This window comes from Salvelinus sp. IW2-2015, linkage group LG16 (genome assembly GCF_002910315.2).
Source record: "Salvelinus sp. IW2-2015 linkage group LG16, ASM291031v2, whole genome shotgun sequence".
NCBI lineage: Eukaryota > Metazoa > Chordata > Actinopteri > Salmoniformes > Salmonidae > Salvelinus > Salvelinus sp. IW2-2015.
The window spans coordinates 25,158,595-25,175,922 of NC_036856.1; the positions used below are offsets into that span (position 1 = coordinate 25,158,595).

The window sequence follows — 17,328 nt, forward strand, 5'->3', positions numbered from 1 at the left end:
AAAGGAGACCGGAGTACGAAATGTGAGGAAGTTTTGCCAATGTTGTCTTCCATTATGACAAACGCTCAACAGTGTGATGACCTCTGCGGGGTCAAGGACAAGACTAGACATGGTCATAAAATACGTGATAATAACATTGTAATAATGTAATTGATTTCGGTACAGATATACCRAGACAAGTACTGTACTAGGGACAAGGTGTGGCAGCTCACATCTCTTAAAGGGAAATGTGATGAAACAACAAAAACAAACACGTCTCTGTCGCATCTTGTTCTCAGGCAGGGTGAGTCCTAATGATGGAGTATTGTATTCTGTCACAGAGGTATGGCTGAATGAGGATTTCACACACTGAGCCCTACACTGTCTACTCACAGTACACTCATCATTTCTGGCCCGGCCTGGTCTGGGATCAGTGGATGGGGAAGCTAAGACTTTCAGGAGGTTACTGATCCTACTGATTTCCTGTAATTCTACACATTTTGCCACATGGGGCGTAGCGAAATTGTTGCCGTTTTAAAGGCCCAGTGCAGTCAAACTCACCTCTCAGTTTATTAGGTACACCACCCTGTTCACGAAAATGGATCGTTCCTACAGACAATGAGTCACCTGGCCGTGGCTTGCTATATAAAGCAGGCAGACAGGCATTGAGGCATTCAGTTACTGTTCCATTAAAATGTTAGAAATGGGCAAAATGAGTGACGTACGTGAGGTGCCAGGAGTGCCAGATCCAGTATCTCAGAAACGGCTGTCCTCCTGGGCTTTTCACGCACTACAGTGACTAGGGTTTACCGAGAACGGTGCAACAAACAAAAAAACATCCAGTCAGAGGCAGTCCTGTGGGAGAAAACAGCTCATTGATGAGAGAGGTTGAAGGAGAATGAAAAGAATCATGCACAAACAGACAAATAATGGCGTAGTACAACAGTGGTGTGCAGAATGACATCTCGGAATGCACAACTCGTCGATCCTTGTCATGGATGGGCTATTGCAGCAGATGACCACACCAGGTTCCACTSCTATCAGCTAAAAACAAGAAGAAGCGGCTCCAGTGGGCACRCGATCACCAACACTGGACAATTGAGGAGTGGAAAARCATTGCCTGGTCCGTTGAATCCCGGTTCTTGTTGCGTCATGCTGATGGCAGAGTCAGGATTTGGTGTAAGCAGCATCGTAAGCAGCATCGACCCATCCTGCCTGGTGTCAACAGCACAGGCTGGTGGCGGAGGTGTAATGGTGTGGGGAATGTTTTCTGGCACACGCTAGGTCCCTTGACACCAACTAAGCAACAAACGTTTCCAACACCTTGTAGAATATATGCCTAAGATTTCAGGCTATTCTGGAGGCAAAGGGGGGTCCGAACCCAGTACCACATGGGTGTACCTAATAAACTGTCCAGTTAGTGAAAAACTGTGAAATTGTGAACATGATGATAATGCCCTTTTAGTGTAAGAGTTGTTTGAAAAGATTTACCATGCTATAGATGAGTTAATAGACCAATAAGAAACCTCTGACCCGTCCGACGCCATCACAACTTCGGCAGCTGCAACTGGCCCGTCCGACGCAACTTTGGCGCCCTGATGGACCGTCGGGGGGGGGTACTGTCACGGATTCCCCCGGTACTGCTCCTCATTCCGTGCACCAGTCTTGGAGGTCTACGTCACCGGCCTCTAGGCGTCACTGAACTGTCTCATTACGCACACCTGATTCCAATTCCCCTGATTAGTAGTTGTATATATGTGCCCTTTGTTCACCATTGTCTTGTTGGTTATTGTTCCCATGTCCGTTGGTCTTGTGAGTACCTGTGCTTTGTTGTTTCGGCTTTCGTGCTGCGTGTATTGTGCACTTGTTATTACGGGTCTCGTCCCTTGTATTTATTAGCGGTTTTACCTCGCTCTTTTGTTTGGGTTACATCCGTGTGTTTTTGTATATGTGTTTGTTTTGGGCTTCGTCCCCGTGCCTTTTCATGGCATGTTGTATTTTTGGTGGAGTATTAAAACCTCCTATTACGTATTCCTGCGCCTGTCTCCAATCATTTATACAACATGACATTGTAGACTGGAATGAAAAAGGGGGGCGAGTAAACTACGCATCCTATGTCCACTCCATGCTTTGACGGGGTAAATTACAGGGACATCTTTTACTTGCGTCTGGGGGCTTGTAACAGGACTGTAGAGTGGGAACTCCAGGACACACATGAAATGGAAGAGTTATCTTCTCAGGGTAGCAGAAGGGGAGAAGGGTCTTTGGGAAAGCTATAAAACCCCAATGTGTCAGAGACCTTCATGTTAATGGCCCAGTCTTAGTGTGACTAGTAGTGAGTCCCTCAGAAAGCCTGGGTAGAAGACTATAGCTACAGCAACATGCCTTGTCATCAGGACTCCACTAGACCTGCATTCTCACAATCTGTTCCAGATGCTGAATAATCAGGAAGAGTTTTTTATTTTTCATTTTCTGTCTGAGGGTCCACCCCCCCACACTCCCTCCCCCAGCCTCCTCTCCCTCTTTCTACTGTATTTATTACAATTTTATTTTACATTGTATTGATTGCTGTTTTGTTTGACATTATATTTATTGTATTACTGTGATCAGGACACCCTTGAGAATGAGACCCTGGTCTCAATGGGTTTTTCCTGAATAAAGAATAATTAAAAAAAATAATAAACATGTTAAGAACTAAACAAAGGTAGTGAACATTTTACAATAAAATGTCAGTTCTGTCAGTGAAAACATCATAAGACAGATATTCGACATGCTTCCAGATCAGTTACGGCGGCAGGTAGCCTAGTAGTTAGAATGTTGGGCCAGTAACCGAAAGGTTGCTAGATCATATCTGTCGTTCTGCCCCTGAACAAGGCAGTTAACCCACTGTTCCTAGGCTGTCATTGCAAATAAGAATTTGTTCTTAACTGACTTGCCTTGTTAAATAAAGGTAAAATAAACATGCTCCCATCATTAGTATACTCTTAGAAAAAAAGGTGGTATCTAAAATGGTTCTTTGGCTGTCCCCATAGAAGAACCCATAGGAGAATCCATTGAAGAACCCTTTTAGGTTCCAGGAATAACCCTTTTGGGTTCCATAGAGAACCCTTTCCACAGAGGGTTCTGCATGTAACCAAAAAGGGTTCTACCTGGAACCAAAAAGGGTTTTCCTATGGGGACAGCCGAAGAACCCTTTGGAACCCTTTTATCAACAGTGGAACTTCAGACCCAAATAAACATTCATTATTTCAATCACTCCAACCTGTCAGAACCTGTGTGCTGTTGTAGGCTACAGTTTATAAGAAATAGCACATAGTGCAGTGCACTTTTCACCATGTGTTTTCCTAAAAATCCCAGCAATGTTGGACATTCAAGCCTCCACCAAAAGAGCACTTTTACAAGAATAGTTTGGCATCTGCTGAGAGAGCCAGCCTCGGCGTCCACTCCTCTGTACCGTTTTCATTCCTTTTTTGGCTATGTTCTCTCAGCGCATGAGGCAGAAGCGCCTCGCCTCACCCGCTCGCTCAAGCAGAGGGGAAATGCACTTCATTTCCTCAGCGCCTTGTCTTTCTCTCTTCAACAGACTCCTTCACTGCCGGACTGCCTGTGTTGTGCGTTCAATCATTTGGAGAGCCTTTAAAACAGTTTGTCCACGTGCCTGCATTTGTTAATAACCSACCTGATGGTTTGCAGCCTGCCTAGAATATCTTGGAGAATCTCATTGCTAGGAGCCCAGTTTGAATTTACAAATATATCCAAAAAGTTGTCTTAGTGTTTTTTCTCCGGTCTCTAGAATTCTCCTTAGTATATGGGGGAGGCAGAGTGGATGTTGGCTGGCTATGACTGACTGACATCATCTCCTTGCCTTAAAAGGTGTTCTTTCTTTATATAGAACAGTTACTACAGTCCAATTCCACTTTCTTATTTTACTAAAGGGCAATCACATGATCAATATTTATTTGTCCCACTTTCTGCATATGACTAACTTTCCAATTGTATTTTATGTCAACTCTGACATTTTACTTTAATTTCAATGTTTCCATTGAATTAGCATTTTTCCAGATAATATCATATTGTCAGTGAGAAGATCAGACAGTGTAATTGTTCAKCTTCATCAGTCATTTTATTGTCCTTTAAAAGGTCTGTCTGCCTCCAGGATAGCAGGTGTGGGCCAGCCTGACACTATGTAACCCTGACACTGTGACCCTGCATGGTCCAGCCTTCAACCAGATCTGCCTAGCCAACATCCACCTATGAAATGACTCAGAGAACTATTCCATCTCTCTCAATCAAACTCTTTCTCTATTGATAACAGGACRGATCTATTAGTCTTGAATGAGCCAACAACACCATGAATTTCTCCTCATGGTCATTTGACATGATTTAGTCACCAACTCTGGGAACAAAAAGAGGAGCATTCCACCCAATCAACCCCTCTTAAAAATATATTTAAAAGAGGCGGATGTTCATTGACTTAAAACCATACAGGCTATTAATTTACAACAATTAACATTCAACTCTCCACATGCCTTGTTAAGTCTGAAAGGGTCTTTTCCTATAGCTGTTCTCAACTGCATGTTTTCTAGATGCCAGTCTGACTCTGGGGTAATAGAAACAAAACTGTAGGTCTACACTTACTGTATGTAGACAGAATTTCTACAAGGTACAAAGCTCTGAGTTGATACTTGGTAAAAACGTTCTCTCTCCTGTGAGCAGCTAATAAATGACAGAAACTGCTGAAATGACTGACGTTAATTCATTTATTTCCTCGGTTCCTCTGACAGTCTGTTCCTCTGTCTTGCGGTGCAGTAGGGACTTGCAGGGAGGGAGGGAGGGAACCGTCCTGCTCTCTGTCTCCATGTCAACGGCCCAGTGTTGTGCTGTACCGAGCTGAGCCAACTGGCCCACACAACACCCAGTTACAGTGTGAAAAAACTGCAGAGCTCAGCTCTGTCATTCCAAACTGTAACGCTACATTACAGTTAAATCTCGCTCTTTCTTTCTCCTTATCCTTCTCTCTCAGCCTCCATCTGGAGGTATTAATAGGCTGTTAAATGTTATTTCTCTTTTTCTCTCATCTTGAAAAATACTTTATTAAAAATGTTTGTATAATAATTTAACCTTTATTTGACTTGGCAAGTCAGTTAAGAACAAATTCTTATTTACAATGACAGCCTACACCGGCCAAATCCAGACGAGTGTAGGCCAATTGTGCGCRCCCTATGGGACTCCCAATCATGGCCAGTTGTGATACAGCCTGGATTCGAACCAGGGTGTCTGTAGTGATGCCTCTAGCACTGAGATGCAGTGCCTTAGACCACTGCGTCACTCAGTTGGCCTGGTTCCTGGGTGTAAATTCTTTAACATTRAACTCAATGAGAGAGTGCTTCAGGAAAAACTTTTTGATTGACTTACCATTCAGCATTCAATTACACTCATAATAACACGTCAATTATACAATTCTTTTGGTGGTGGTTTTTTAACTCCAGTTCCTACATGCAAACATTAGCAGCGTCACTGAGCTTAACGGAGTCAGGCACCGCTTGTCTGAGTAAGAGTTAATTGAATCTGTCTTCTATAGCATCATGTAGCAAGCTGAAACAGACCATGTTGTAGCAGTCAGAGCAAGCTGAAACAGACCATGTTGTAGCAGTCAGGCAAGCAAGCTGAAACAGACCATGTTGTAGCAGTCAGTGCAAGCTGAAACAGACCATGTTGTAGCAGTCAGTGCAAGCTGAAACAGACCATGTTGTAGCAGTCAGTGCAAGCTGAAACAGACCATGTGTAGCAGTCAGAGCAAGCTGAAACAGACCATGTTGTAGCAGTCAGTGCAAGCTGAAACAGACCATGTTGTAGCAGTCAGCAGAGCAAGCTGAAACAACCATGTTGAGCAGTCAGGCAAGCTGAAACAGACCATGTTGTAGCAGTCAGAGCAAGCTGAAACAGACCATGTTGGAGCAGTCAGTGCAAGCTGAAACAGACCATGTTGTAGCAGTCCGCGAAGCAAGCTGAAACAGACCATGTTGTAGCAGTCAAGCAAGCTGAAACCGACCAGTTGTAGCAGTCAGGCAAGCTGAAACAGACCATGTTGTAGCAGTCAGAGCAAGCTGAAACAGACCATGTTGTAGCAGTCAGCGGAAGCAAGCTGAAACAGACCATGTTGTAGCAGTCAGGCAAGCTGAAACAGACCATGTTGTAGCAGTCAGAGCAAGCTGAAACAGACCATGTTGTAGCAGTCAGAGCAAGCTGAAACAGACCATGTTGTAGCAGTCAGGAGCAAGCTGAAACAACCATGTTGTAGCAGTCAGAGCAAGCTGAAACAGACCATGTTGTAGCAGTCAGTGCAAGCTGAAACAGACCATGTTGTAGCAGTCAGGCAAGCTGAAACAGACCATGTTGTAGCAGTCAAGCAAGCTGAAACAGACCATGTTGTAGCAGTCAGGCAAGCTGAAACAGACCATGTTGTAGCAGTCAGGAGCAAGCTGAAACAGACCATGTTGTAGCAGTCAGAGCAAGCTGAAACAGACCATGTTGTAGCAGTCAGCGGAAGCAAGCTGAAACAACCATGTTGTAGCAGTCAGAGCAAGCTGAAACAGACCATGTTGTAGCAGTCAGTGCAAGCTGAAACAGACCATGTTGTAGCAGTCAGCGAAGCAAGCTGAAACAGACCATGTTGTAGCAGTCAGAGCAAGCTGAAACAGACCATGTTGTAGCATCAGTGCAAGCTGAAACAGACCATGTTGTAGCAGTCAGGCAAGCTGAACAGACCATGTTGTAGCAGTCAGAGCAAGCTGAAACAGACCATGTTGTAGCAGTCAGAGCAAGCTGAAACAGACCATGTTTGAGCAGTCAGAGCAAGCTGAAACAGACCATGTTGTAGCAGTCAGGGCAAGCTGAAACAACCATGTTGTAGCAGTCAGAGCAAGCTGAAACAGACCATGTTGTAGCAGTCAGAGCAAGCTGAAACAGACCATGTTGTAGCAGTCAGAGCAAGCTGAAACAACCATGTTGTAGCAGTCAGCGAAGCAAGCTGAAACAGACCATGTTGTAGCAGTCAGGAGCAAGCTGAAACAGACCATGTTGTAGCAGTCAGCGAAGCAAGCTGAAACAGACCATGTTGTAGCAGTCAGAGCAAGCTGAAACAGACCATGTTGTAGCAGTCAGCGAAGCAAGCTGAAACAGACCATGTTGTAGCAGTCAGAGCAAGCTGAAACAGACCATGTTGTAGCAGTCAGAGCAAGCTGAAACAGACCATGTTGTAGCAGCAGTGCAAGCTGAAACAGACCATGTTGTAGCAGTCAGAGCAAGCTGAAACAGACCATGTTGTAGCAGTCAGAGCAAGCTGAAACAGACCATGTTGTAGCAGTCAGGGCAAGCTGAACACCATGTGTAGCAGTCAGAGCAGCTGAACAGACATGTTGTAGCAGTCAGAGCAAGCTGAAACGACCATGTTGTAGCAGTCAGAGCAAGCTGAAACAGACCATGTGTAGCAGTCAGAGCAAGCTGAAACAGACCATGTTGTAGCAGTCAGAGCAAGCTGAAACAGACCATGTTGGAGCAGTCAGTGCAAGCTGAAACAGACCATGTTGTAGCAGTCACGGAGCAAGCTGAAACAGACCATGTTGTAGCAGTCAGAGCAAGCTGAAACGGACCATGTTGTAGCAGTCAGGCAAGCTGAAACAGACCATGTTGTAGCAGTCAGAGCAAGCTGAAACAGACCATGTTGTAGCAGTCAGCGAGCAAGCTGAAACAGACCATGTTGTAGCAGTCAGGCAAGCTGAAACAGACCATGTTGTAGCAGTCAGAGCAAGCTAAACAGACCATGTTGTAGCAGTCAGCGAAGCAAGCTGAAACAGACCATGTTGTAGCAGTCAGGCAAGCTGAAACAGACCATGTTGTAGCAGTCAGAGCAAGCTGAAACAGACCATGTTGTAGCAGTCAGAGCAAGCTGAAACAGACCATGTTGTAGCAGTCAGGAGCAAGCTGAAACAGACCATGTGTAGCAGTCAGAGCAAGCTGAAACAGACCATGTTGTAGCAGTCAGGCAAGCTGAAACAGACCATGTTGTAGCAGTCAGGCAAGCTGAAACAGACCATGTTGTTTAGCAGTCAGAGCAAGCTGAAACAGACCATGTTGTAGCAGTCAGTGCAAGCTGAAACAGACCATTGTAGCAGTCAGCGAGCAAGCTGAAACAAGACCATGTTGTAGCAGTCAGAGCAAGCTGAAACATACCATGTTGTAGCAGTCAGCGGAAGCAAGCTGAAACAAACCATGTTGTAGCAGTCAGAGCAAGCTGAAACAGACCATTGTTGAGCAGTCAGGCAAGCTGAAACAGACCATGTGTAGCAGTCAGCGGAAGCAAGCTGAAACAGACCATGTTGTAGCAGTCAGAAGCAAGTGAAACAGACCATGTTGTAGCAGTCAGGCAAGCTGAAACAGACCATGTTGTAGCAGTCCAGGCAAGCTGAAAACAGACCATGTTGTAGCAGTCAGAGCAAGCTGAACAGACCATTAGAAGCAAGTTGAACAACGCATCTTTGTACGTCAGAAGCTGAAAGCATACCTATGTTGTAGCAGTTAGAGCAAGCTGAATACAGACATTGTAAGTGCAGCATGAACAGACCGTTGAGCAGTCCAGTAGCGCTGAAACTAGACATTGTTGTAGCAAGTTCGAGTCAGAAAGCTGAAACAGACCACATGTTTGTTGCAAGGCGAAGAACAAGCTGAAAAGACCCTGTCATTGATAGTGCAGTCAGCGAAGCAAGGCTGAACAGCATATGAGCAGCAGTGCGCTAAACCATTGTAGTCACGAGCAAAGCGAACAGAACTTGAGACAGAGCAAGGAACAACCATGTGTTAAGACAGATCAGCGCGAGAGCAAGACTGATAACAGGAACCATGTTGTGGAGTCCAGAGCAAGCTACAGACCGTGAAGTAGCAACACTGAAACAACCATGATATAGTAGCAGTCCAGTGCCAATGGCTGAAACACGACACATTTGTACAGTCAGCAGCAGTGGAAAAGACAATGTAGCTCAGAGCAAGCTAAAGACCAGTTGTGGGAGTCAGTGAACGACATCCATTTTGCAGTCAGAGCAGCTGAACACAACCACATGTCTGTAGCAGTCAGAAGCAAGCTGAAAACGAACCACTGATTGTAGCAGTCAGAGTCAACCGGCTGAAAAACAGTCCCATGTTGCGTAGCCCGAAGCAAGCTGAAACAGGATCACATGTTGTAGCGTCATGTAGAGCCAGCTGACATACGAGACATGTTGTAGCAGTCAGAGCAGCTAAACAGACCAATGTTGTACAGTACAGAGCAAGTCTGAACACACGACCATGTGAAGCGTCATACGCAAGCTGAACGCGATCCTCCTATCTGATAATGTAGCAGTTCAGAGCAAGCTGAAACAGACCATTGCAGCAGTCAAGAGCAAGCCCGTGCAAACACTGACCATTCTGTAGCAGGTCAGCAGGCAGCTGACAACGGACGATGTCAGTAGCAGTCCAGAGCGCAGCTGACAACAGTACCATAGTTGAATACGAGTCAGTATAGCAAATCTGAAACACCATTGCACCGATGCTGACTTGTGAGCAGTTGCAGAAGCAAGATTGAAGTCCATTGGTACTCATGTTGTTTCCAGTACGAGCGATGTCTTAGCTGAAACAGGTGTGGGTTACCAGACTGTAGCTGCTATGCTAGTAGCAAGTCAGTGCTGCAAGACTGAAACATACCAGTGTTTGTGTTAGCAGTCAGTTCCAGCGTGTAAGGGCAAGCTTGGTCGAAACCAGTGAGCGCGGAAGTCTGCAGTGGCAGCAGTGCGACAGTCTAGGACAACAATACACATTGTGGCTCAAGCCAGTCAGGCATAAGCTGAAACCATACCTGTTGCTAGAATAGTCGCGGAAGCAAGCTGAAACAGACCATGTTTGTAGCAGTCACCGGAAGCAAGCTGAAACAGACCATGTTGTAGCAGTCAGCGGAAGCAAGCTGAAACAGACCATGTTGTAGCAGTCAGCGGAAGCAAGCTGAAACAGACCATGCCAGCCACAGAGCTGCCTCTCCTCCATAGACTCTAATCATGCTGTCTTTAATCAATGCTCTCTCTAATCAACCTGTCTATAAATGTCCTGTTTACACACAGTCACTGGTTTGTGCTTCCTAGACAATGATGGCCTCTAGTCTATACAGATATACGGATCTACAGTTTGACTGACTGACATGCCGCCATGCAAGCTGTGAGCCATCGCTGGGTTTTACAACCTCGCTTGTTTGGGTACGGGGAAGGGGAGAATGTCTTTGGTTAGCCGCTGGTTGACTAGGAGTAGAAGAGGGAAAGGGTTTATGGGATTCCGCCAGCAGCACTCACTGATGACAGGAAGCGACCATGGGATGACAGGAAGTAGTTGAGTGTAAATAGCCAATAATGAGGGGGTTCTTTCTGTAAACAACAACAAGGGGCTAAGCTTCCTGCTGCACTCTGTATACATACCGTACAAGCCAGCTATGTATAAGTGAAAAGCTGTTGATCTACTCAAATTTCTGAACAACATTTGTACATTTTACCACAATCAGACTTGTACCTACATATTAATGTGTGTTTATGAGTGTGTGTGTGTCACTGTTTAACCACACGTCACCATGCCAGTCTACAGCTTTTAAAAAGTGTGGCCTTGTCAAACATGAATGATATATACCTAAACAACAGAATGGAGCTCTGGCATTACACCTCCAAAACAAATACAGCCGCTGTGTGTGTGTGTGTGTGTGTGTGTGTGTGTGTCTGTGTCTGTGTCTGTGTCTGTGTCTGTGTCTGTGTCTGTGTCTGTGTCTGTGTGTCTGTGTGTCTGTGTGTCTGTGAGATACAGTGGGAACACACCAAGGGGGTGACACAACAACATGCTGGCTCCAAACCATGCCCGGGGCCAAGAGTTTATCAGACCAGATCCAGAAACGCAGGGTGAAATCAATAGGAGCATGGGAAAATACCAGGGACTCCTGAGTCTGACTCCCACTGCAATCACGTATGCAAATACACCTCGCTCTCTCTGTCAAACACACCTCCACAAGCATGAGCAGACAGACAGTACAGTATGATCAGTGATCAGTGTCTCACTGTGCCTGACAGCATGTTTCACACTTCCTTCACCTGTATTAACACACCCCCATTACATCATTGTTACAGTGTGTCAACCTGCACTTGACTGATCTGTGACAGAAACAGCCTAGTCTGTCACACTGTCTGACATATTGACTGACTGAACTGACTGAGACTGACAGAAACAGCCTAGTCTGTCACACTGTCTGACATATTGACTGACTGAACTGACTGAGACTGACAGACTCTGACTAACTGGCTGGTTATCTACCTGACTGACTACTAGCTACTACTTATTTGGTTGACTTTAATTAAGGAAATACTGATGGATCGATGTGCCATCAATGGGTATCTTCTCCTGTTGTGTAGACGCATAACACAGGTGGCTGTAGCAAGAAACAGGAATCCTATAGCTATGGGCCAAAATCACCATAACACAGTTCTTAATGATTTGTTCCGTCGCTGCCGAATAATGTTTACACTATGACATCTGTATTTCCAACAGCAAAGTAGCAGGTCATTACACATACATTGGTCACCAAGGGTCTGTAATAAAAACAAAGCTCTTTTTTAGACAACCATTTGGAGTTCTATTAGAGGAGGGGGAGACTAGTCCTTTGTTAAGTTTATGGTAAGCGGCTGCAATAACAGTTCACAGGACTCCTGTATACAAACACCCCCAGCAAGATAGCTGAATGTTTATGTTTGACATCATCACTTTAGATCACTGGATGAGATCAACTGGTGGGCGTGATAAACTTCCATCAACAAATTCAAGTGAAGCCCTCAAACAGGTGTGGGCTGTGCGCACACAAACCCAAACCGCACAAAAACAAACACAAACAGAGACAGTACATACACATGTAGGCCTACATGTACACACACAATTTGGATATTTTGAATGAAAGTACAGTCTAAATCATCAGTCTAAATCATATCCTTTTCCACATGGAGGTGCATGTTGGCCAAACCTCCAGTCCAGTCAGATTTAGAACCAGAATTAACCCATTGACCTGACCCACATCACAAGCTAATTTACCACCGTGCAGGCCCAAACTCTTCACTCACAGCGACTCATACAGCTCTCCCTAATCCCTCCTCCCATGGTTTGGCTGAGTGCTCCTCCTCAGGAGAGAGAGAGGAGACAGAGGAGCCGTCCAACTTTCCATGGACATTTCATACCCCCCTAGACTCAGCTCCTAGATCAGTTCAACTTGAGGGTCTGTATTGGCAGGAGTAGTCCCTGACATGTTTCATATAGACAACAAAGGAAACCAGAAAAGCATAAAGTAAAATACACTTTTGTTATCAACTCCCATTTTCTCCTCCTCTCTCTCTCTCTCTCTCTCTCTCTCTCTCTCGCTCTCTCTCGCTCTCTCTCGCTCTCTCTCGCTCTCTCCTCGCTCTCTCTCGCTCTCTCTCTCGCTCTCTCTCCCCGCTCTCTCTCTCGCTCTCTCTCTCCTCTCTCTCTCTCTCCTTGTCCAACTCAATTTCTCTCTGTCTTTGTTCTCCTAGACTTCCAAGTGTATTTTCAACCTCTCCATGTTTCTCTCTTTCACCTCCTCCCTTGCTCCGTCTGTACCCCACTCCCTCCCTCTCTCTCTGGCTCTAATTGCACACACAACACATAAAACAGAACCAGACTGTTTTCTTTTCCCCCGCTTTAAGAACTGCACAGAGCGTGGCTCATTCTGACCAGACTAACAGTTCAGGGTTGCTCCAGCTCCCATCAACCCCTTAAGTTATGTCTCTCCCCCTCCATCTCTCTCTCTCTCTCCCCCCTCTATTTAATCAGTCTATCTTGGGAGCCATTTTATGTAGAATCAAATAATAGGTGAGAAGTGCAGAGAATGAACAGTGAGATCCCTCCCTTCCTCCCTCGCTTCCTCTCTCCTTCCCTCCATCCCTCCTTCCCTCTCTACCTCCCTCCCTCCTTTCATTTCTCCCTCGTTCCTCCCTCCCTCCTTCCCTCCCCCTTTTCCCCTCCCTCTGTCCGGTTAGAGTTTTTTTCTGTATTGCAGGGACGCTCAAGACATTCTTCCTGGGATTGGAATGGGAAAGACATCGCCATCAAACGGGATTAGCAGCAGGAGTGGAGAGGAAGAAAGAGAAAGAGGAGAGCCAGAGAAAGAGAGGGGAGGGAGGGGGTGGAAACCAGAGAACCCAGGGAAGGACTAAAGCCAAACCTGACACTACTATTCTTACCTGACAGACACTATTGTGCTAACTAATCTATCAGAACCCAGTGGCACCACACAACTGACCTATATAAAAACACAACTGGTCCTTCACCACTAACACAACACTGACACAACCCAGAATAAAGCATCTCACACAACTACGCTTTATCAACCTCATAGACCCTATCACCCTCAGTAAAGCAGCCAGTTGCCTCCAGCCCTATCCTCTCCAGACTAACCACTTCCCAGAACTTCCAGTAAATTAATGGGTTTCTATCTCCGCCTCTCTCTGTCCTATAAACCACACATCCATACTCCAACACATGCTTTTTACATTAACTGTCTGAGGGGCTGGCAAAGCAGACAGAAATTACGAAAAAGCATTCCTGGTTCTCCTTCTCTATCATTTGTGTCTCTCCTTATTCTGTACTCCTTCATTCCATCTCTCAATTCAACCCTTTTAAGTTCTTCAGAAGCATAAATGACAGATTGTGATTTTAACTGATTTTGAGATCAGTTTTAGCCCACAAAGTTTTACCACAGAAAAAAGAACAATGGCAACACTGTATTTCATTGAAGCAGTGAGCTCATCGTAAAGCAACAGTGGCTATGCTAATGTGGTGTGTTCACATCGTCTTCTCTCTCTCTAATGAACTGAACTTGACTGAGTGTTAATGAAAAGCATCTTGCTGCTTGCTTGTCACCCTCTCCTCCCTCTCTCTCCCTCTCCCTTCCCCTCTCTCCCTCTCCCTATAAACGCTCACTTCCACTGAAGTGTGTTAAATTGACAAAAGTTGTGTCTGATTCTGTAAAGAATTTGTAAGAAAGACTAGTACCTTCAGTGACGCGGCCCAGGTGAGTGTGTCTGTCTGCGGCTCAGGTATTCCCCAGGAGGAGTGTGTGTGGTTGTTTCTGCCAGTCTGCCAGGTAGCGGAGCAGCATATATAGAGTAGTCAGCAGCCAGACTCAGCCTCACTTGCTCTCTGCATGAGTCAGCCTAAACCTTCTTCACAATAAAAGCCTCTGTTTCACAATAAAAGCTCTGCAACACGGGCCACTGATCTAGAGACGTCCCTTTCAGAACCAGGCTCCTAGAATAACAACAGCCAGCTATTTTTGACCCAGAAATAAAAGATTGAAAGTAAGAGAGCGAGAGAGAGATTGTGAAAGAACGTGACACCCAGATCGTAGGGGGTTTGGACCAGAGGGGGCTGGGGTGGGGAGCAGGTGGGACAGTGTGGGGACCAGGGGGGGCGGGGATTGGACCAGGGAGGGCGAGGGCAGGTTCAGCTCCTCTCTCAGGAGGATTCAGTCATCTCCCCAGTGTCGAGTCACACCACTTACGACCAAGTCAGTGTCTGTGTATCTCACTCTGCTGCTTATGGAAGACAGGTTCAATCAAAGAGGTTGATTGACTTGTGATTCCCAAAAGTGTGTAACAGGGTTTCCCTGTGTTTAACATACTATTCCCTCTGTCCAGGGAAACATAGGGGATAACTAAGACCTMTTTCCATGCTGTCAACTAACAAGCACACACTCATCTCTCTCCCTCTTTCTCTCTCTCTGTATCTTTTTCGCCACTCTACATGTATTTCTCTCCGCTCACCCCTCTCTCTCTTCCACTTCCCTCTTGTATTGTGAAGGTCAGCTCTAACAACTCTTCCTAATTTGAGAACTTGCTCCATTCTCTGCAGGTCACTCAACCTAACGAGCCAATCCAGCGTCAGCTCTCTCAGCCAATCCTGCTGCTCGCCATGTCCTTTTAAGGACTGCCCACTGTCTGGGGGTTGCTGAGGAATGATCTGCCTTGCTGTTATCGATCCTTCCTGGGTCTCTTCTACTTTTCCTCATTCTTTATCTCAAGCGTTTTCTCTTCTTTCTCTGGCTAGTTCTCTCTGTACGCATTCATTCACAGTCCAGGTCCACATTTAGGGCAACAAATGTAACCATTCAGATAGCTGATAAACAAAAACACTCATGTTTAAAAAAAAATACATTAATGGCATGACTAATGAAAAACGTTGCACATGAACTTCAGGACTGTCTTGAGCTTGCCAGGCAGCTGATAATGAAGAAACAAGACTTCTCTGTGTATAAACTCAGTTCCATATGTGTCTCTTTAACATACATGTTTCCATAAAACCACACGCAATGCCTCTATAAGAAAGTGATTGTTAATACAGCATTAGAGTTTACGAGCTACACCTAATAAACACAAGGCCTCTGCTGTGGGTACAGCTCTGAATCACAGCACAGATGTGTGACAAAGCCTGGCAGCCAGAGCAACACGGCTCTGAACACAAGACCATAGAGCACTACGGTCCACAAACACAACCCTTAACGCAACACAACGACAGACGAAAGACAAAGCAGTAACCGAAGCGACTGATCGGACAGTGAGAAGACAGACAGAATGTTCTGGTGCTCACCTCTCTTAGAGATTTTATTTACAATATTAACAGGTGCAGGACTAATTGGCCAATAAACCTTGTACAGAAAATAACAAACATGTCGTTGACAAAGACTTGAATAAATCAAACATTCTCAGTACAAACTATTCCAGCAACAACTCTTTGCCTATAACAAAACTCAGGTATAACTCTACTCTAGCCAACCTGTTACCTGCCAAGCCTGCTCTCTCCCAGGTATAACTGCTACTCTAGCCAACCTGTACCTGCCCACTCTGCCTCTCCCAGGTATAACTCTACTCTAGCCAACCTGCTACCTGCCCAGCCTGCTCTCCTCCAGGTATAACTCTACTCTAGCCAACCTGTTACCTGCCCAACTGCTCTCTCCCAGGTAAAACTCTAGTCTAGCCAACTGTTACCTGCCCAGCCTGCTCTCTCCCAGGTATAACTCTACTCTAGCCAACCTGTTACCTACCCAGCTTGCTCTCTCCCAGGTATAACTCTACTCTAGCAACCTGTTACCTGCCCAGCCTGCTCTCCCCAGGTATAACTCTACTCTAGCCAACCTGTTACCTACCCAGCCGCTTCTCCCCAGGTATAACTCTACTCTAGCCAACCTGCTACCTGCCCCCTGCTCTCTCCCAGGTATAACTCTACTCTAGCCAACCTGTTACCTCTGCCCAGCCTGCTCTCTCCCAGGTATAACTCTACTCTAGCAACCTGTTACCTGCCCAGCCTGCTCTCTCCCAGGTATAACTCTACTCTAGCCAACCTGTACCTGCCCAGCCTGCTTTCCCCTCCAGGTATAACTCTACTCTAGCAACCTGTTACCTGCCCAGCCTGCTCTCTCCCAGGTAAATAACTCTACTCTAGCCAACCTGTTACCTGCCAGCCTGCTCCTCCTCCAGGTTATAACTCTACTCTAGCCAACCTTGTTACCTGCCCAGCCTGCTCTCTCCAGGTATAACTCTACTCTAGCCAACCTGTTACCCTGCCAGCCTGCTCTCCTCCAGGTATATAACTCTACTCTAGCCCAACTGTTAACTGCCCAGCCTGCTCTCTCCCAGGCAAAAGCCAACTGAGCACCTTAGTATTCTTTCCAGGAACTCCCTTCAGCTAGAAATGTTCCATCATGATAGCCCCAAAACACATTTCTACCATAAATGCGTAATTTCCCATGGACATATACTGTATCATAAACAACGGTTTTACATAAACTGGCTTTGTAATCATGTTACCTGATGAAATTGCTGTACAATATGATCTTGTTGCCATCTGAAGAGTGTTTTGAATACTGATGTTTGATTTGCTGGTTTTAAGTATTAAACTTTCAAATAGCTCTTTGTTGACTGTTGCTGGGTGCTATCGTCCTCCATCAGCACTTGTACCCTACCTGCCCTAAGCTCTCTCCTGGCCCCTTACACTAAGTCTGAATTTATCCTGCCAGGTGACCTAAACTGGGACATGCTTAAACTACCTGACCAAGTCTTAAAGCTATTAAATCTTTCTCAGATTATTACCAATCCCACAAGGTATGACTCCAAACACCCAGAAAAGGCAACTCTCCTCAATGTTATCCTCACAAATAATCCTGATAGGTATCAGTCTGGTGTTTTCTGTAATGACCTTAGTGATCACTGTTTTACAGCCTGTGTTCGTAAT

At 45.6% G+C, this 17,328-nt stretch overlaps 1 protein-coding gene across 1 annotated transcript in view; it reads right to left on the reverse strand.

Moving 5' to 3' along the window:
* Positions 1-17,328, reverse strand: part of palld (palladin, cytoskeletal associated protein) — a 251,122-nt gene that overhangs the window by 24,409 nt on the left and 209,385 nt on the right.